The sequence below is a fragment of the Lissotriton helveticus genome, chromosome 3_1 (assembly GCF_964261635.1).
Source record: "Lissotriton helveticus chromosome 3_1, aLisHel1.1, whole genome shotgun sequence".
NCBI lineage: Eukaryota > Metazoa > Chordata > Amphibia > Caudata > Salamandridae > Lissotriton > Lissotriton helveticus.
In genome coordinates, this window is record NC_136061.1 from 300,615,615 (window position 1) to 300,638,433 (window position 22,819).

Sequence of the window (22,819 nt, forward strand, 5' to 3'; positions counted from 1 at the left end):
GTCACTGTACAAAATCCAGCATGAAACATGTAATGCGTTCCAAAAGAAACCAAAGTCACAGGGCTAAATCCAGTACCATAAGAGTATGAAGCATGTAATACGTTCCAATTACTTAGGCATATATTCTGCTCTGTGAGCACTCCAAAACAGGCATTGTTCCAATAGGTAAACAAAAGTTAATGGCCTCTTAAGCACACGCATTAAATCAAAAACAAAGTCTCGGGCCATGAAAGAAGCATCAATGCGTTTCTATGAGGTCAAGCACGGGCGCCCCTACCTCCCTGCACGAAACCAGCTGAGGGTCTCTCCAACAGGGAGATCACGCTGCCCAAGCGCCACTATGTGCGCACAGTCTCCTCTGCACGAGAACGCTGAACAGGCGTCTCATCCAACAGAGGAGACCCGGTATTGCCCCACGATACCTGTGGTCCTTGCTATGCTGCGGTAGGAAGGTGAACTCCGTCCTTTTTCCGCCGCTGAAGATCCAGGTTCAAAATACTCTAGCAGAGTTGCATACACGCAACCAAAGGAATTATCGGCAGCGTTCTCGTTTCCTCTGCCGGCTTTGTAATCCCTTTCCGTCGCGTCTGAGAGATGCGCGTTACGCGCCACCGCCGAGAATCATGGGAAATGTAGTCTTTCCCGTGTTTCTCTTTCCGTTTCTTTCGCAGCTAGCGTGATCACCGGAGCGGTTCCTGACACACAGGGTAAGGTCCGGCTTGTAATTGTAGATAGAAAAACTAAAGGGATATTGAAAAATCAAGTAGAAACAAAATGCATTAATTACGGTGGAGTGATAACAAGAACACTTTCAGAGGCGGCATGGATACATCATGTCTACTCTAGTCTGTCTCCAGCATTAACCTACAACAACAACAGGACAGAGCAGGCCCACGGCACCCGTGACCCATCCTCCATTTAGTGTACATTTTTTGACAGGGGCAGACAAAGCACATGTACAGTACGAACATAGCATTTTACAAAATAAGTGACTAAATCAATAAACCGCTGTCAGTCATACCACTACACTCGACTCCACCACTACACAGACATGTAGGTCTGCAGAGGTTGTTGTTGACTTGTTTACCTTTTATGCCACTCATAAAATGCCCTGATTTATTCCATCAATCATCTTCGATCCTACTGAGTGACTGTGAACATATTATGTCACTGTGGTCATCAATCATCATCATGGTGTTGTCCAACTCCTCAGTGTGCAGTGTACAGATTGAGTCCCCTTTCCATATTCAAAATGCAATGGATCAGCCTGCAGTAGAAGTACAAATTTGTTATTAAAAATCAAGAAGGGAAACAAACATTGCTGTGAGTTACTTTTAGTGTGTAGATTAGATAGTAGTACACAATGAATTAACTTCATGCACACCAAACAACACAAATCACTCAGTCAGCGTTGAATGCTTGCCATCATTCATTACCTGCTCCTTCTCATCTTCAGTTAATGGGCAATCTCTCTCGGCTCAGAAGGGAGTATAGCTATAGTAGTCATCATCATGTTTGTTCGACTTCCTTTGGAGTGACTCAACGAGGCAAGATTTTCTTTTTTCTTCTATTATGCTACATCCAATCATCATCGGCTTGAGGGCAATGGATTTAGGGCGATTCAGGAGGATGGAGGAGCAGGACACGGAGGAGTGGACTGAAATGCAGACAGCTGAAACTCATATATGGCAATAAAAGACTAGAAGACGGTGGTGATGGATTTGTTGTGATTTGAAGTTTCAAACCACAAAGACAGACAAACAAATAAAAGTAAATAAGGGAGGAAGACAGTAAGACGTGCAAGCCTAGTTGTCAGAGAAGTATAGCTCATCCTCAAACTCTCGGGGTTCAACCAGAAGTAGGAAATCATCAGGAAACACGCTAAGTATGTCACCTGAGCCGCTGTCCTCCTCTTCCTGTGGTGATTCATGTATTGTGTAATTCTGTGGTATAAAGTGCTGATTCATTTTGATCATGCTTAACCTCTCCAAGTTTTGGAGTGAGAGACTGGTCCTTTTCACGGTTAAAATGGAACCAGCAGCACTGAAAACACGTTCAGAAGAGACACTTGTGACAGGGCAAGCCAGATAGTTTATCGCCAGCCTGCTGAGCACTTGCCATTGCCCCCTTTTGCCATACCAATACCACAATGGGTTTTGATCAATGTAGACCTCTGCTGGGGCATCCGGATAGGCCTGGACCATCCGCTCAATGTTTAGGGGTGCTACACTTTGTTAGGCCTCTTTTGTCTTTGCATCAGCACTGAACCTAGCAAGTCCTTGCTGTAAATACCAATCCTTTGCCGTTTTTACTGGGGCTGGTGATGATCCGGTTCTTGCTGTTGTCGATAGTGTTGCTGACAGCTGTGAGCCAAACACACGGCCTCAGGCTCTGAAGTTGAACTTGATGCCGGATGCCCTGCTGCAGTACTTGTTGTGGGTTTGAGCAGCGGGCCTTCACTTACCAGCTGTTCATTTTCCAATTTACTGGCTGCCTCAGCTATCCAAGTTTTGTACCGGGCAACATCCACGTCTCAAAAAGGAAGTAATGTCTTACTGTTCAGTGACGATTCGTACCTTAGATCCAGAATTGTGGCACAAAAGTAATGTACTTGTGACAAAATCTTAGTTTGCACCCTTGCATTTTCAGTTAAGCAACAGGATAAGCTCTCCACCAACTCATATGCTTCTTTTTTTTCCTCCACACCTATGTATGTTTCCGAGACCTCCTTCAGCTGTTGCTCTAGCATGTGCAACAATGGGACAGCTTGTCCCATAGTACAGTCCTCCTTGCTTACTTCACGTGTGAAGACCACGAAAGGAAGAAGCATCTCTGTCAGGCATTTAACTAGGTATCATTGGTCCATCTGAAGGGTCATGCCTTTCACAGTAGCATCTCCTCTTCGCATGACATATTCAATGATTGGTCTGTACTGCTCAAACAGACGGTCAAGCATGTAATACGTTGAGTTCCAACGTGTTGCTACCTCTTGGATGAGTGCTTTGACTGGCATTCTATAGTCACGTTGAATGATCCTCAGCTGCTTCCGGGCTTTAAAAGAATGGCTGAAATTAGTGCATATTCTGTGGCAGGTGATCAGTAAGTTGCTGACTATAGCTTCTTTTTTCAGAAAGTCTTGAACTATAATGTTAATGCAGTGCGCCAAACACGGGACCCTGAAATAGACAGCAACCTTTATGGCCTTCAGTACATTACTGCCATTATCCGTGGCAACAAAACCAATGTTAAGCCCTCTTGGGCGCAGCCATTCAAATACCTTACTGTTAAACTCTTCCAAAATGTTTGCAGCAGTATGAGATTTCTACATGGCTGACATGGCTACAGTTTCCCGAGTTGCATAACAAATCTCAGCTGAGTCAACAGCACCTACTTCCGATAGCTTATCTCTAACCCCCACAAAAGAGACCCAGTTTGCAGTAATGCACATGTAATCAGTGGCTTTATGAACAGCACTCTCCTGCAAAGCTTGTCTAACCAATTTCAGCACATCGTGATGAAGTGCTGGAACAGCAACTCTGGCGAAATAGGACCGACTGGGAACCTTCCATTTAGGGCAGATGGCTGACACAAATTCAAGGAAACCCACGCCTTTGTCACAAACAAAGTGGGTTGACTAACCTTGAAAAGCCAGGTACAGCAGAAGCTATGCTAGTTCTCTCCTTCCCTATATGCGGTACCTCCCATGAGTTATATATATATATAAACTCTGCAGATAGGACCTCACAAGGGGAAGGGGAAAAAAGGGATAAATAAAATATAACGGTCTGGCAGCCAGAAACCATCTACACCCTGTGTTCAGAGAGAGTAGAGGAAGACACTCTAGGTCTGCATTCAGTTTCCTGCATAAAAGACACAAGAACATGTATGAGAATTCCCCCCTACCCCATAAGCAAAGTGTATTATATAATGCATATAAATACCCACTCACTTTTATGGCTGTCACAAGCATCCTGAATAACCAAAGGCCCAAAAAGGAAAAAATAAATCAAATAAAAAGAAAAAGAATAGTTCTGGTAATGAGGGTCTGGATAGCTCTTGACTTGACTATCAGACGCTCAGAAACGTTATGGCAGGAAGCTACTTATCTGCTGATGTTTTCTCTCTGAATCCAAGAAGTAAATCTTGCCGGATATCAAACGGAATAAAGCTACCTCCAATAGTTTTGCCAATACTCCTACAGAAAAAATCCGAGCCTCTCAACGGCTCCGTAATAAATCCCAAAGTCAGCGTGTGCTCCTCTTCCTTTCCGAACTGGCGAGCACGCCAAAAAGAATTAAACAATAAATGCGCACACTAGTTGATTTCACTAGCGTGCCACAAAAAGTGTCTGCAGAGTTTGTTAACAAAAAGAAATGAACACGGAATGAACCGCGCCCACACACACAGCGCTCAGCGAGACTCACACTGTTTTTCTCAAGTGAAAGGACACGGAAACACTCCAGCGCGTTTCGTGCACTTTCGAAAGCGGCAGTAATTTCGTAAGTTTACCGTGGCCTCTGCCAACGCCAGCGGTCGTAAGTTTCACTCCAGGAAATCCAAAACGCGCGTGCAGGAAAGACGGCAATTCGGCTTCTCCTCGCATCCACTGGGGCTGCATCAATACACAGGTGACAAGCACCGAACAACTCCCAGGGAGGAGCATAAGTAGGAAGTGAAAACAGCAAGTGGAGGAAGAGAGATAGAAGACAGACCATTCTGCAGGCATTCTGGGATACGTAGTCATGTATCCTTATGTGGCTGTGAGTGTGACACCCTTCCACAAATGAAAAAGGGAGAAGGTCCAGCTTCGTGGTGGTTGCATTGGTACTGCCCCTCCGACCTAAGCATGCTGTCAATGGTACGCTGGGATTATTTTCCTTTATGGTGCAGCTGTCTTCTTGAACCCAGTTAGGCTCAATGACGCACTGCTTTTCATTGCAGTACTCAGTTGCCTTAGTGTCTCAGCCTGACTCTTACTATGGTGCCACTGAGATGTTGCTGAGGATGTGTGCGGTACCACTACACTGCTGGGTACAGGGCTAGAACTGTCTCCCTCTTGTTGATCTTCCACCGCGATCATATCTTCTTCTACTTCTTCATCCCCACCAACAGCAATGGGTGCAGTTTTACTTTTTTGTGAGCGAGGTAGGTGAGCCTCTCACTGGGTCATGTGGTGTTTTTTGTGATGACTTGTTTGGCCTCCGGTACTATAGTTTGTACCAAGCTTACCCCGCCTAACAGCTTGTCGACAAATTGAGCATATAGCAATGTTCTCCTCCTTACTGCTAACCGAAAAAAGTCCCAAACTGGGGAGCAGAACTTTCTGATGCAGCTGGAGGTGCCACTTTCAATACCAGATGAACTGGAGGGAGTGCCTGGAATTGGGCTCTGTGCATTTACAGTACCACTACCTATTGAGGTGGTGGTTGAGCTGGATGTAGCTCCCAGTGGGCCTTTGCAAATGCAAATATGGAAGCTGGAGGTCGTGTTGGTGTTACCTGTGTTGGTGGTATCCATGGTATATCCCTCTCAGCGATTTTGGATAGTCTAATAATGTTGGTCTCCGTCTCCTCTGGGCCGGGAGTGATGTTCATGATGACTGGCTCATCATCATCATCAGCCTCTTTCTACATATACCTCCATAACTCTAAGGCTTTCTGGAACCTTACTTTTCACTAGCCTTGTCTTGTGGTGTGCATCACTCTCAGACTGAGCTGGTGGCTTCCAAGTGGCATCTCGATCATCAGAAGCGGGGCTTGAAGAAGAAGGCGATGGACTAACCCTCCTGGCTGTTGTTCCGGCTGTTGTTGCGGCTGTTGTTGCGGCTGTTGTTCCGGCTGTTGTTCTGGCTGTTCTGGCTGTTGTTCCGGCTGTTGTTCTGGCTGTTGTTCTGGCTGTTGTTGACCACTTATCTGCTGAGTTTCCGCCTGCGAGTGCGTTGATTGGGTACTACTTTGCGATAATGATATATCAACATCACTGTTCGTTAGTAGACTGGCTACCTCTGCCACACTCATGGGCATGGGCCTAGGTTGGTGGGGTGGGCCCGCTGATACAGAGGTGCGGCTGCCAGCTTGGTCCCCGCTGGACACCACTGCTGCAGGCGTATGCTTTTTTTACCAGAAAGCAAATTGGGCGGCACACCAGTCTTGAAAAGTGCCACTTCCTTCTTCTGTTCCTTCTTCTCACTGGCAACTTTCTTGGTACTAGAGGACATGGTACCTTTCTTTGGGGCCATCTTCTTCAGATGTCAGCAGGACGCAGGTGCACAAGTTGCAGAGATGTCTGTGGTCACACATGGACGTGACGTGGTGCACAGCAGGACTTCTATCTGGCAGTACAACAGGTGATGATGACACCTCCTCCTCTGTCTTTTTGTGCACCTAGAAGCAAAGAAGCCAGGAGAAGAACATCAGTAACATGTTGCATTTGTTGTTGTGGTTCAATTACTAGTAGTACAAACAAATACAATGTATTACTTAGTGTAACCATTTGTGAGACTTTGTCAACAAGGGCTTTCATGGTATACTGTGTACGCTCTCAGGGAGGATAGGAAAGAAGAGGAACAACAACAAAAATACAAATGTAATGGAAGTGCACCCTGTTTGGCATTACATTATTTGCCCATCACATCATTCATGGAGCTGCAGCTGGCAAAGGGAATTGATGGAAGCAGTAAGCAAAGAGGAACCATGCAGGCCTATATGGCAAAAGCAACACACTTATAACTCCCACCAGAAATGGCCACCAGCCACATGGACACTCACAAATCACAAGCAACAAGCAGGAGGCCTGGAAAACAATGTACTGAAAACAGGCTTATAATAGCCAGGCAAAGGATGCATGCTAAACCACACTGCTTTGCCTGTAATGCAATCCAATGCAAAAACGAAAATCCACAGGGCTAAACACGGTCTGCAAAGTACAAAACACACCACACACAACAAAGGCATTTAAACACACACCCAAAAACTGGAATACACCCAGAAATACACATTTTGCAATTCAATCCAATGCCATCCATGCCCTAAATTATGTTTAAATTTAACAGAACACAGAAACAGTTGTTTCTCTTCCAGGGGATACTCATTAATAGTCATAAGCACTGAATAATCTCCACCCGTGAGCGGGAACCCGGAACATATAACAATATACATATATATGTGTAAATATACAATAATTAGTACATAGTACTAAACCAAAATATACACATATACATGTATAACCCCATAATATGCAGCCCAACATAATGTATAGGCTAATAAGACCTTATTACACACTTTCTGCAGTATGAAAATACTCCATACACCAATGCAATAAACAGACTAGAGCCTAGAAATGCATTTCATAACATAAATACCCTTTATTTTCATCAAAGAATCTGTTGTAAAAGGCAATTAGCCTAACAAGGCTGCATATGAAAAAATGTCTGTGTACAGAAAATCAGACTGGCACCTCGCCTTTAAGGCCCCAGAGAATCTGAGCACTTTGCCTTTAAGGCTTCCAGGAGAAACACTGCTCCCATCATGCCCCACAGGTGACAATTAGGTCAGTTCTTTTTTCCGGCTTGTTCTGTGAGGAACCTGGAACTTGAGCTTGGCTAAATTTGACTTTTTTCAGTCAAAATTTGTTTTTTTCCTGTCTTTTTTGACAAGATTTAGTTCTAGTGGTGGTTTGCTTTCATTTTCTGACTGAACTGTTGGAGTTTTTTAGTCAGTTATGCCACCTTTATTTTATAAATGTCCTTCCTGTGGGAAGAAAATGTCAAAGACTGATCCACACGCTGTTTGTGTGGTTTGTCTTCCTTCTTCTCATAAGGTGGAAGATTGCTATCACTGCCTTAACCTTTCCAGCAGGACTCTGAGAGAAATGGAGAAGATGCGGCTTCTAGGTGGTTTGGAGCAAGAAGGAAAGGGGCCTAAAAGCTTGATCTCATTTGGAAGGCCCTCTTCTCGTGAAAATCGTCGAAGATCTGCGTCTCCTGAAGTTACAACCAAGAAAAAGCGTCTTCAGGAAGCGTCGACGTCAAAAAAGGTGCGTTCAGCGTCGAGATCCAGATCGCCTTCAGGCTTATCGACGCTGAGGCAAGACAAAGCTCCATCGGCGTCGAGGACATCACCGGTGAGGCAGAAGTCGATGTCGATGCGGTCGCCGTCGAAGAGTCTCTCGACGTCAAGACATCTGGTGTCTGTTGCGGTAAGAACGACGTCGGGGGTACGGAGTTCGACGTCGGAGGAGAAACAGCACTCGACGTCGAAGGAGAAACAGCACTCGACGTCGAATGAGAGACAGCACTCGACGTCGAAGGAGAGACAGCACTCGTCGTCGAAGGAAAGTCGACGTCGAAGGAGAGAGGACGGTCGGCGTCGAAGGAGAGAGGAAAGATGTTAAAGAGAAGAGTGACGTCGAAAAAGAAAGTAAGATCGACGTCGAAGGATGATGCGACGTCCAGACATGAAAAGAAGAGGAGATTGAAGTCTCCATCGAGACGTGGTTCGACGTCTATACATGCTTCATGCTTGAGGCATGAAGAGAGAGTATCAGTGGCTAAGTCTCCCCCACCTGATAAAAGGTCAGCATCGAGACATTCGAGATCAGCCTCTCGAACCTCCCATAGGTCTTTGTCGAGGCCTGAAGTGATTCCACGGCCTTTGGTCACCTCTACACCTCAAGACCAGCAGGAAAAAGTTGCGCACCAGGATTCTTCGGTCGTAGCGCACTCTGGTTCGACTTCAAGGCAGTCGGTGTCAGAGGAAAGGCAACTAGTTCCCAGAGAACAAACTCCATCTGGCTCACCACGATCTGAGCGGAGTGGCCCTTCAAAGTCTTCCAAATCTTCAGTGGGAATTCAGATTGTGCAAGTTTCGCCGGAGGGCTCTCCGGAGCGTGCAGCACAGCAGATTAACATGTCACCGAGATGGTTGGAAAGCCTACGACACTGGAAGATGCAACCAACCGCGAACCTAACTAGTGTGAGAGCTCAGGAGGTTGTGTTGCCTAGGAGATCACGTTCTAGGTCTCCGGTAAGAGGGAGATCTCGCTCTAGAGAACGCAGACAGCAGAAGTCTGCTACTCCTGAAAGGCGAAGTAGGTCTTCTACATCATCTTCTTCATCGTCATCTCCGAGTAGAAGTTCGTATAGAGACTATTCTCCTACGATATCGTCAAGTCCCCCTTCGAGGGTATCCCCAGTGGATGACTTAGGCATCTTTAGCGATGTGTTATGTCGTGGAGCAAATAAGTTCAACATTGTGATGGCAGTTCCCCAAGTGACATCTTCTGTCATTTTTGAGACTTTGCATCACAAGACTTCTGCTAGACCTCTTCTGCCTTTGGTTCCTGGTTTGTTGGAGCCTGCTATGAAAACTTTCTTGACTCCAGCCACGGTGGGTTCAGGCCCTTCTAGGATTGCCAAGAAGTATAAGGCTGCTGACCAAGATCCTTTATTCTTACGTTCTGATCCTCCTCCAGACTCCCTTATAGTGGCGGCAGCCAGGAAGGCGCATTTTGCAACTTCTGTTTCCTCTGCTCCACCTAAGAAGGACAGTAAGAGCATGGATTCCTTAGTTCGGAGGATGTGTAACACTGCTGGGTCGGTGATGAGAGTGGCCAGTGCGGCAGCCTTACTGGGCCGTTATGATCGCCTTTTGTGGGACTCTGTGGCTCGGTTTGCAGACAAGCTTCCAAAAGAAGATCAAAAAGATTTCCTGGAGATTGTAGGGGAAGGAGGTTTGGTCGCTAATCAAAGATTTAGTGCAGCTGCCGACTCTGCGGATCTTGCAGCGCACGGCTATGCGCATGGGATTTGTTTTAGGCGTTCAGCTTGGCTGCGTCTTACTGGTCTAAAACCTGAAGCCCAGAGGAAAATGGTCAACTTGCCGTTCAATGGGTCGACATTGTTTGGGTCTCACGCAGACGATGAGATGGCAAAAATGAAGGTAGAGTTGGATACTCTAAAGGCTGTAGGCCTAGAGAAGAAAAAAGAATTTAAACGTCGAGGAACTTTTCGTCCCTACGACAAGAGGCCTTTTCAACAAAGGAGTCAACAAACAAATTGGTCCTCGCAAAACCAGGGCCAGAACCAACAGAGATCGCAGTTCCAACAGCGTCGCCCTGGACGAGGAAGAGGAGGAAATAGGCAGCAGTTCGCTGCTGCCAAACAACCTCAAAAGCAATGAAGGGAGTCTTCCTCCGTAGCCGTGGACCACTCCGGATTGAGGAAGCATTGTGTCATTCTTAAACGAGTGGAAGCAACTGACAAAGGACAAGTGGGTGATTGGTATCATTCAGAACGGTTACCATCTTCTTTTCAAAAAGCCACCTCCTCTCATTCCTCCAAAGAAAATGTTACATTGGAATGTGAAGCTTTTACAAAAAGAAGCAAGTATACTCCTAGGAAAGAAAGCCATAGAGAAGGTTCCTCCTCAGCAGAGAAATCAAGGCTTATATTCACGGTTTTTCCTAGTGAGGAAGAAGGGTCCAAACACAGAATTCAGGCCTATTCTGGACCTAAGGCTTTTAAACAAGTACATTCGGAAAGAGAAATTTCGAATGCTAGCACTTCATCAGATCTTCCCCCAGTTACATCAGGGGGACTGTATGTGCTCCATCGACATGAAAGATGCCTATTTTCATGTTCCCATTTCCAGGAAACATCGCAAATTTCTCAGGTTTCAAGTATCTGCTCATCACTACCAATATGCAGTACTTCCATTCGGCCTGAAGTCAGCTCCCAGAACATTTTCCAAATGTATGGCGGTAGTTGCGGCCTTTCTTCGAAGGAAAAGGATTTTCATATATCCGTACTTAGACGACTGGCTTCTGAAGAGTTCGTCCCCATCTCTCTTGGAGGAGCATCTGTCGATATGCCTCCACCTCATGCGTAGGCTGGGTCTTCAAGTCAACCTCCAGAAATCTATAATGAATCCGACACAGGGGATCCATTATCTGGGGGCCCTGCTGGACACAGAAAGAGAAAACGTGTGTCCTTCGGAGGAGAGGTGGTTATCGATCAAGTCCAAAGGTCATCTTCTTCTTCAGTCCATTTACCCGACAGTTCGGCAAGTGTCCTCTCTCCTGGGGTCCATGGCATCTTGCATCTTCATTGTTCCAAACGCAAGATTGCACATGCGTCCTCTGCAGCAGTGCCTAGAAGATCAGTGGAAGCAGAGCACGGGATGCTGGGAGGATCGGATTTGTCTCCACCAGTCTGCAAAAGATTCCATCAGGTGGTGGATGAAGAGAACACACTTGATGAGAGGAGTGCCTTTTCATAAGGACCCTCCGACGCAGACTCTGATCACGGACGCCTCACTCCAAGGCTGGAGTGCTCATATGGGCCCTCTGCAGGTACAAGGGCTATGGTCAGATTTCGAGAAGGGATATCACATCAACCTGCTCAAACTCAGGGCTGTCCATCTTGCTCTAAAGTCTCTGGCTCCATCTCTACAAACTCGGTCCATCCTGGTGCAGACAGACAATACAACGACAATGTATTATCTAAACAAGCAGGGGGGTACCAGATCCAGGACTCTGTCCTTAGAAGCCCAGACCATCTGGAATTGGTTACTAGCAAGAGACTTGTCAATAACAGCTGTTCACCTGTCAGGGTCTCTCAATTCACAGGCGGACGATCTCAGCAGAGACTTCGTCGAAGCTCACGATTGGGTGCTCAACGAAGAAGTCGTGCACAGTATTTTCCAGTCATGGGGAACACTGGATATCGATCTGTTCGCAGACGCGGCAAACACAAAATGCCCCGTCTTCGCATCCAGGTTTCCCCAGAAAGGGTCACAAGGGAATGCCCTTTTGATAGACTGGTATCAGAACTTACTGTACGCTTTTCCACCAACACCTTTGATACAGACAGTAATCAACCGGATGTACAAGACCAACTCCAGGATGATTCTGATTGCTCCCGAGTGGCCTCGCCAGTGGTGGTTCCCAGATCTCCTTCAGTTGTCGGAAGTGCCACACAGGAGGTTGCCATGTCGCCGGGATCTTCTGTCCAAGCAGAAGGGGCAAGTGTTTCATCCCAATCTGTCATCTTTACGCCTGGCAGCATGGCTCCTGAAGTCGTCCAATATGGACACTTGCAGCTAAATCCGGACTGTATGCACATTCTAAAGGAGGCAAAAAGACCTTCTACAAGGAAATCCTATGGATTCAAGTGGAAAAGTTTTTTCCTGTGGTGTCAAAATAATGATCTTGACCCGATTCATGGTCAGGAATAGGTGATTTTACCTTTTCTGTTATACCTCGCAAGATCTGGTCTGCAGTTTAATTCCATTAAAGTCCATCTTGCTGCAATCACAGCCTACAGAAAATCGCCCACTCAGACATCCTTTTTTAGGATGCCTGTGGTGAAGGATTTTCTGGAGGGTTTACGGAAGGTGTATCCACCAGTCAGGTCTCCTTCTCCACCTTGGGAGCTTAATGTGGTGTTAACCAAGTTAATGGGTGCCCCTTTTGAACCTATACATAAAGCTTCTTTGCAACACTTAACTTGGAAGGTAGCGTTCCTTGTAGCCATTACTTCTGCTCGTAGAGTTAGCGAGATTCAGGCTCTGTGTTGTAAAGAACCGTTCACTGTCTTCCATGCAAATAGAGTGGTACTCAGGACGCATCCTGCTTTCCTGCCCAAGTTAGTGTCGGATTTTCATATTAACCAAACCATAACATCTCCTACTTTTTTCTCAAAGCCTTCTAGTTCTGCTGAAAGGGCTCTGCATTCTTTGGATCTGAAGAGAGTCTTAAAGTTTTACTTGGACAGGACAAAAGCTTTAAGAAAGACAGACCGTTTATTTATCAATTATGGTCCTATTAACACTGGTTTGGCAGCATCCAAGAGATCCATCTCTAAATGGATTGTGTCATGTATTCTTCTGGCTTATCAGCTAGCACATAGGTCTTTATCAGGTAGACCTATAGCCCATTCTACGAGAGGGAAAGCTTCTACCACAGCTCTTCTTAGGAATGTGTCTATGACAGAGATATGTAAAGCAGCGACGTGGCGTTCAGTACACACGTTTACACGCCATTATTGTCTTGATTCAGACACACAGGCTGATGCGCAAGTTGGTCAAGCATCACTCAGAAATTAATTTGCTAGTTCTAGCTGAACACTGTGTTAAAATTGTTGCTATGCTCTTATCTGTTCGCCCGCGTCCTGTGGGTATGAGCTTGCTACTCTATTCAGTGCTTATGACTTTTAATGAGTATCCCCTGGAAGAGAAGGATTAGTTACTTACCTGTAATCCTAGTTCTCTTTCAGGGGTATACTCATTAAAGTCATAAGCACCCTCCCGCCTCCCCGGGCGAGCAGTAGCATTGAGGTTTTTCAATATGTATTATGAAGTTTTTAAGTGCAGATTCCTGCTAAAGTTTACTGTATCGTACAAAAGAACTGACCTAACTGTCACCTGTGGGGCATGATGGGAGCAGTGTTTCTCCTGGAAGCCTTAAAGGCAAAGTGCTCAGATTCTCTGGGGCCTTAAAGGCGAGGTGCCAGTCTGATTTTCTGTACACAGACATTTTTTCATATGCAGCCTTATTAGGCTAATTGCCTTTTACAACAGATTCTTTGATGAAAATAAAGGGTATTTATGTTATGAAATGCATTTCTAGGCTCTAGCCTGTTTAATGCATTGGTGTATGGAGTATTTTCATACTGCAGAAAGTGTGTAATAAGGTTTTATTAGCCTATACATTATGTTGGGCTGCATATTATGGGGTTATACATGTATATGTGTATATTTTGGTTTAGTACTATGTACTAATTATTGTATATTTACACATATATATGTATATTGTTATATGTTCCGGCTTCCCGTTCACGGGCGGAGATTATTCAGTGCTTATGACTTTAATGAGTATACCCCTGAAAGAGAACTAGGATTACAGGTAAGTAACTAATCCTTCATGCACCCCTGACTACCTCTGAGCCTACTGGATGAAAGGCCTGTTGGCAAACTAGGCCACAAGCTTGAAGGCCTATGGCAAAAAGCACACTGCCTGGCTTCAAAATGGCCACCAGCCACATGGCCAAGCCCACAACTACAAGAAACTGAAGACAGACAATGCAGGCCTATGGCAAAAAGCACACTGCCTGGCTTCAAAATGGCGGCCAGCCTCATGGCCAGGCCCACAACAACAAGAAACTGAAGACAGACAATGCAGGCCTACGGCAAAAAGCACACTGCCTGGCTTCAAAAGGGCGGCCAGCCTCATGGCCAGGCCCACAACAACAAGAAGCCTAGGCCACAAATGAAACACATGCAGGCCTATAGGGCAAAAGCAGCACACTTATAACTCCCACCAGAAATGGCCACCAGCCACATGGACACTCACAAATCACAAGCAACAAGCAGGAGGCCTGGAAAACAATGTACTGAAAACAGGCCTATAATAGCCAGGCAAAGGATGCATGCTAAACCACACTGCTTTGCCTGTAATGCAATAAAATGCAAAAACCCACAAGGCTAAACAAGGTCTGCAAGGTACACAACACACCACACACAACAAATGCATTTATTTAACACACACCCAAAAACTGAAATACACCCAAAAATACACATTTTGCAATACAATCCAATGCCATCCATGCCCTAAATGATGTTTGAAATAAATTCAACACACAGCAAATGAACAGTTGTTTCATCATCATGCACCCACCCATGACGAGCTCTGGGCCTACTGGCTAACCACAGCAATTTATTTTTTTTAAATGATGAAAAATACCGAAATTGTAGTTGCAGCAACTGCAATGCCCCAATCAAACAAACAACACCACAAAATTACTTGTAAAATCTCAAATCCAAAAGTCCTCAAATCCAACGATACTGATGCAGCAGACACAAATAGTGATACTTTCAGCTCAAAATCCAAATGAAAAATAAACAGGAGATGGACAATGCACTGGGAGGAGCCTGCTGGGCAGGAACAGGAAGTTGGAGACTTTGTGGCACTTTCTCCCTCTCCCAAAAAAAAGATTTGTTTTTAAAAAGGACTCCTTGCACAAAAAAGGAGAGCCAAATGTCAATCTGAGGAGTATTTTTCATCCAAATCATCATTTATAGAAAGTTTTATGCTGCTCGAGATATTATTCTTCTCCAGATTGAAAATTTTGCGTGTTCGGGATTGCGAGCTTCACCAACATTCCGCCAGATGTCCGATGGCGCATCTGAATGACTTGTTGGCAATCGCATTCTCTCTTGCGGTGCCGAATGGTGCGGCGAATGACGTGTTTGTGATCACAAACTCTCGCTGTGTCCGATGGCGCGGCGCATTACGTGTTCGTGATCGCATACTCTCGCGGGATCACGCGGCTGGCTACCAAAATCGCGTGGTGCACGCGAACGGATAGGAAAACTCATCAGCGAACGCAGTGATCCCAGTAAGTCACTACCGCGTGCACTAGAATGCATTTTTAAAGCGCGGACAAGAAATTTCCGCTATGCCGCAGATCACGGAATTTTCGGCAATTCTGCATTCTCCGAGGTACGCAAAATTGCCTAAATTCCGCGAGCGGAGTGGAATTTAACGCCCAAGCCTACCCTGGAGTTACCGCCTACGATGCTATTGGCGTCGGTGGCAGTTTTGCTCAAACCCTGTAAAGGTAGCAGATTCTGTCCATCTTACAGGCCTACATCTTTGCTGAACATAGATTTTAAGATCTTCACAGGCTCCTAGCGTCTAGGTTGGGATCGTTGGTCCCGGGATTGATAGAACAGGACCAGGCCGGATTCGTCGCGACCAGACAATGCAGACTGTTGTACCTTCTGGATAAGGCACAACGTCAGATGAAGGAGCGCGTTGTGCTATCGGTCGATGCCGAAAAGGCGCTCGAGAGTGTTAAATGGACAACCCTGGTGACTGTTTTGGAGCGGTTCGGGTTCCGATTTCGCCAATAGGTGTTTAGCGGCTACAGCCGCTCCTCGTCCACAGTCTGGGTGAACGGTTTCATGTCAGACCTCTTCCCAATAACCAGAGGCACGTGTCAGGGCTGCCCACTCCCCCCCCCCTTCTGTTTGCTCTCTCTATGGAGCCACTAGCACCAAGGGTTCAAGAGAACCAGCAGATTAAAGGGATTCTCTCTGGAGGAGAGCGGCATACCATTAGCCTCTACGCGGACAATGTTATTGCCACGTTGGAGTCCCCTCAGACTTTGGTCCCAGCCTTTTTAGCCACGCTGGAGGAGTTTTCAGTAGTCTCTGGTTTTAGGGTCAACGTGGCCAAATCACAGGCCTTGGGTTTCTCCTTCCAGCAGCCAACTGCTGCTGCCTTGACCCAGGTGTGTCCCATCCGTTGGGATCAGAAAACCATCCCGTACCTGGGCACCACGCTGTCATTGTCTACCACTGAGACGGTTCCTTAAACTACACTCGGTTATTACAACAGACCCGGCGGGACCTGAGAAGATGGTGACCTTTTGGTCTCTCGTGGTTGGGCCGGGTTGCAGCTCTTAATATGAGCATACTCCCCCAAATTGTATACCTTTTTCAGACCCTTCCGGTGGAGCCACCTCCAGGTATGTTGAAACAGCTTTAGTCCAAATTTACTACCTTCATCTGGGCAGACAAGAAACCGCAAATTAATAAAGACATGAGCTTTAGAGCCCATGGGGAGGGTGGCCTGGGGATTCCCAACCTTTATCACTACTATAAGGCGACACAGTTGGGATCCCTGCTGGAGTCGGCCCAGCCGGAATCCGAAAAGCGCTGGCTCTTCATGGAGCGAGTGCTAGCAGGACAGTACTTGTGGAAGGTCCCCTTTCTTGGCGGAGCCTCCAGCCCCCCGGATTATACGGCTTGCCCGTGGTAAGGGCTACCTTGAAAGCCTGGGATTGCACTGCTACACGCAAAAGATTGACCACCTTTCCATCGCCTCTCACTCCTATTACTGACAATCCGGACTTCTCCCCGGCATTGATAGGGAGGCATTTGGTCATAGGTATAAGGCGGGTCACAGGTCTATAGGGCATTTATTTTACGTGGATGACCCCCTATACTTCGAGGATCTTAAATCCAGCTTCGCCATCCCCGAAACTGAGCGGTACCATTATCTGCAGATACGGTATTGGGTTATGCAGCCCCAAGTCCATCAAGGAGCAGAGAGGCAGCTTACTAGTACGAGCGATGGCTGCTTTCTAAGCAATCCACTAAGCGACTTATAACAGAATTCTACCACATCCTGCGCCCTCCGGAACAGGTGGTTAAATCTGCGGGCCAGAGATGGTGAGAAACTGAGCTGGGGCGGACACTGACTCCCGAGGAATGGTCGGATATTCGTTATAGAGCTCGACACAATATTTCTAGCGTGGAAACAGCCACTAAGATAATGATGTACTGGTAGCTCACACACTCCCAGCTACACAAAAGTGACCCGACCGTTCCCCCACTTGTTGGAGAGGTTGTGATGCTGATGGCACACTATTACATTTGTTATGGTAATGCCCTACTCTCACAACTTACTGGACACAAGTTTTTGACGAGATGGACCACTACTTTGACACCACACTATTATGCTTCCCTGAATATGTCATCTTGGGCATATCTGATAGGCTCACATTCCCCCTCAAGTCTTGTAAAGGCAAGCAGATGGGAATAGCTTTAGGGGTGGCGCTACAGAATATATTGTCACATTGGGGCACGGACAGGACTCCTACGGTGCAGGGATGGTTCCACCGGCTATGGTATGTGCTTGACGTGGAGCACAGTTCTTTCTCGCATCAGGGAGATGGGGCTTCTTCCCCGACTTGTTGTGCCCTTTTATTGCATTGCTATGCTTCGAATTCCACTAGCTCTCCTGCCCCAGATATCACCAGCTATTGCGTCTACCCGCACTGACCCAAGACTTGACCCAACCACTACCGCGCTGATTAGTTTCGCGCCAGGTTTGATTTCACTCGTTTCTGTCGAGGCAGCTTGAGTGGCGGGAGCGGGAGGGGGGTTGGGTGGGTTGGGGGAGGGAGGGGGTCAAAGGGGTTTATCTTGTTTTATTTTGATGCTCTGCGTAGCACTATGATGGCCTTTGGCCCACGATTTGAGCTTTATTGCTTGCTGCATCGTGTTTGTTTATCAAATCAATAAAAAGATTTCAACCTAAACGGAAAACATGGCGATCAAGCACACGTTTGTTAGCATTACCATTGAAACAGTCTAGGCTCTATAACATACAAGCACATTCTCTATTGTTAATTGCAGTCTTGTTTACAATATAGCCGGTCTGATATATATATATATAATATATATATATATATATATATATATATATATATATATATATATATATATATATATATATATATATATATATATATTGTTTATAGTTGCCTGTAAAATACTTACATTTACAAACGCAACCTTGATCACACACATGCCTTTACTAATCATGCTATTGTAATGAAATTCGTTGTAAAGGCATGCGTTGAAAAGGCACATGCGCTGTAAACGTTTGCTTTGTAATGGTAATGCGTTGTAACAGCATATGCGTTGTGATAACCGAGTTGAAATGGCATGCGTTGTAATAGCATGCGTTGTAACATCAGACATTACCTCAAACACTCAAGTACAGTACTTTTGTGCTTGTGAGCTATTATTAGCCCATTGTCCTGTTAATTTACACACTAAGCATCTAATTCGGTCTACTGTTATTTCTTCAGCAGTAACACCATAATAAGTGTGATTATACCCACTTAATCTGAGCCAATCCAGTTATTAAACTAGATGTTCAATACCCTAGTCTTTGTGGAGCTAATCATAATGCACATTTGAATGTGTATCATTTTCCCTTACCAACCGCTTCTATATATGAAAATAGTAGTTTTATATTTGAAGCAAGAACATTTTTTCTGTGCTGTCAACCAACACTGGAGGGTACACACTCCCAGCTCTTATTTGTGCTGTAGCTTATTCATTTGCCGACTCAAATATTGTGTTTTGCCTTAATTAAATTATGCTAGTTAATTTGTAAAACTGCATTCAAGAATTTAGAGGTCTGGTCAGTGGATCGATGTAATTGTTCCTTGCGATGATGGATATTACTTGTAAACACACCACTCACCTGTTTGTTAAAGTCACTAGATAATTTTAGCCCTTTTCACCGGAAAAGCTATTTTTGAGAAGCTCTTTAAATGTGTTCCATTTTTCATGGCTGTGCACATTACAACTATTTCTGGTCTTGGGGACACTTCTACTGTACAAATGTCATTCAAATGAGTTATGTTACATTCTTCTTAAAAGCCAATCTGCTTACATATACAAAAAAAAAGTGAATTTCCTAACTTGTGAACCACCCTATTTCCTTTCAGAAGGCAACCTTCAAAATGTAGCCCCATGGTAACAGTAAAGATCAGACATACCTAGGCATACCGTTGGCAAATGTGACCCGGCACGACCCCCTGACCAGAGAAATTAATGAATAATGGGCACGACCCCCTGACCAGAAAAATTAATGAATAATGGAGTTGAGATTGTGAAATCATCGGCTAGGAATCTTAAGTGGTAAATTTTGAAAAGCAGATAAGAATCGGAGCAGAATAGTCATTTTATCTAGGGATATACAACCTAAAACACGGAATGGAAATCTCGTTCATTTCTGGATGTTAAGTTTCATAGTTGTGTGAGCTCTGGAAGCAGGGAAATATGGATCGGCAGGTTTTTAAAGAAGGGACGGTGCATTGGGATATCTTATTGCCAGGAGTGGTCACCCATAATTGGAACTTGGAGGGATTTTGATTTGTTGATTTGGAGGCCTCTTCATACAAGTCCAGCAGATGCAGACATCGGGGTCCAGAGGTGTATGTATTGGTCAGGAAGAGAAGAACAGCATCAGCGTATAATGCAATTGTCTCCTCTGACCCTGGGTCCCTGGACCAGCCTTGAAGCTGGGCATCACAACAGATGAGTCTATCCAGGGGCTCGATTACTAAGGCATATAATAGAGTGGAGAAAGGACAGGCTTGTCGGTTGCCTCTGCAGATGGGGAACAGGACAGAGAGGGGCCCATTGACCTGGATCTGCACAGAGTTGGTGGTATAGGAGCCCAATAAGGCTACAAAGATAAGCCCCCAGTCCAGCACCTACCAGGACACTAGGTAGGAAAGATCAGTCCACCGTGTGAAAGACTCTTTCAAAGACTATAAGGAGAACAGCTGCCGGGCGTTGAATTGTGGACAAGCCAGAAAGTTCCACTTGGACCCTCGTAATGCAATGCCAAGTACTACAGCCCGGCATAAAACCACACTGGTCGCAGTGGATCAAATAGGGAAGCGTGTACAGCATATAGTTTGCGAGATTATTAGAAAATATCTTGACCTCAGAGTTAATTATAGAAATAGGCCTGTAAGTAGCACACCGGTCTGGAGGGTGACTAGGTTTGTAAATAACGCTACTGAAGCCATATCAAGGCCCCGGGGAAAGGACTCCTTAGTGGAGGTTCTGCATATAGAGCAAGAAGGGTGCCACTTCAGTTTGGAATTTCTGATAGTGTTCCACAGGTACAACAAGGAAGGAATCGAAAGAAGCGAACTGACCACCAGCAGTGGATGCGCCAACTTCTGTGAAGGTCTTGGTCTGTATGCATAGAGGTTCTACTAGAAGGCAGCGAACGCCTGCAGAATGTCAAGGGTGCACGTCTTCAAGCATAAATCCACATCCTTAATCTTAGGTACAATTATAGAAGCCACATCTCGAGTGTCCAACCGGTACAGGATCTTCCCAGATTTATCACCATATTCGTATCCTTTCCTCGTCCTCGAACACTGTCTAGCCTCTTCCAACGAGATCTGTTGCAGTGCTGCTCTAGCCGCCTCTATACAAAGTGTGTGGTTCGGGGGTAGGATGCTTCAGGGCCCGGTGCTTCAAGGAGCAGATCTGGGACTCAAGGGCAGAAACCTGCGCCAGTTTGTCCCTTTCCCTACCTCGAATGAACCTTTTCGTAAGTCCTCTAATTATGGGTTTACTAGCCACCCAGAGCATGCCTGCCAAGCCCACCGTTCCTTGGTGGATCTCAAAGTAGGAGTGAATGTCAGATTATATGTAGGTCTCACAGTGGGAACCAGTAAGGTACCATGCATTGAGGCGCCACTTGGGCTTTCATGCAGGGTCTACGGTTCCTATTGTCAGAGTGAGTGGTGCATGATCAAAGATACCCCAGGGGAAGATGTCAGTACTTGTCACTTGGTGGCTATCTGCAACAGGAAGCACAAACAAGATCTATTTGGGACTCCATTTTGTGGGCCGTTGAGGTATGTGTGTATGCCTGGTCATGGGGTTGCCAGATACTCCATATGTCACAGAGCCCCAGGGCATCTACCCAGGCTGCAAGTCAATGGCACGAGAGGCTCGCACAGAGCCCCAGGGCATCTACCCAGGCTGCAAGTCAATGGCACGAGAGGCTTGCCCCGGGCTAGTGGGTCCAGTCGCATCAATCTCTGGATTAAGCACTGCATTAAAGTCACCGCCTTAGACGTTAATACCAAGGGGTAAGCTCGAGTAGGAGAGTGTGGTTAAGGTGGTCAACAAAGAGGAGGGCATAGGAGTAGGTATGTACACTGATACAAAGTTGTATTGCCTACCCTCAAGGGTGCCCCTCCAACCCAATGTACCTACCCTCGGGATCTATGTGGATGTTGGGGACTGTCAGTGGGAAACCCCAGTGCAACAAGATGGTCATACCCCGGTATCCCCAGACAAACCAAAAGTGATAGAATATATCATAGCCAAACGTTCTGAGAAAGGAACAATGAGCACCCTACAGGTGGTTCTCCTGAAGCATTAAAACAGCAGACTGGAAACGCGAGGCTTGATGCAAAACGGCAGACTGGCGAATGCAGTCCATCAAGCCCTTTATGTCACAGGACATCCGGTGAAAGGTAGGCATGTGGGCCGCGAGTGTGATAATGGGTGAACAGCAATCCCAACTAGTAGGAAGAGGTGGGAGCGCCGTCAATGATGACTTCTGTTAAGGACTGTGTCTGTGGTGTGCAGCGGAGGAACTACTGACGTGACGACACCTGCTGGGGTGGTGTGGTGTAAAGCAACACGTTTCAACAAACAACTTCCCTTGCCCTCAATCTCCCTCCATTCCATCCTTCCACCCCTTAAGCTTCTGTCACCCAAAACCGAACCATAACACAAACCATGAAATTAAGTAAACAAACAAACGTGAAGGCAAACAATGTGGACCTCCTCCATGTACGATACAGTGCTAGATAATACTCTTCGGTAATTTCAAAAGGGGGTAGTTTGGTCTGCCCTGTTCCCATGATGCACTGGGCCAGGGTCAGACTAATTTGCATGTAGCCAGGTTCTGAGCTGGGATGGTGCAGTGAGCTAAAAAATGGTGATGGATCAAGCCCTGATCTTTTGACTGGGTAGGAGTGTTCTGCTTAATTCAGATACTCTGTCCATCACCACCCCCTTTATGAATCGTTGTGGCCACCACAAGTGTGGAAGGGTATGCTCAGATGTGAGTCCCTTGCTCACTGCACCATCAGGATTCAAGCAAGCCGGGACGAAGATGGCTGTAATGCCAGAAACCGGTCCCCGGAAGCTTGTTTCCTTTCCAGTAAAGAATTGACTTGGTAGTTTGGTCTGCCCTGTTCCCATGATGCACTGGGCCAGGGTCAGACTAATTTGCATGTAGCCAGGTTCTGAGCTGGGATGGTGCAGTGAGCTAAAAAACGGTGATGGATCAAGCCCTGATCTTTTGACTGGGTAGGAGTGTTCTGCTTAATTCAGATACTCTGTCCAACACCACCCCCTTTATAGATAATACTCTTCGGGGCAGATTTACCAGCCCCTTGCGCCACTTTTGC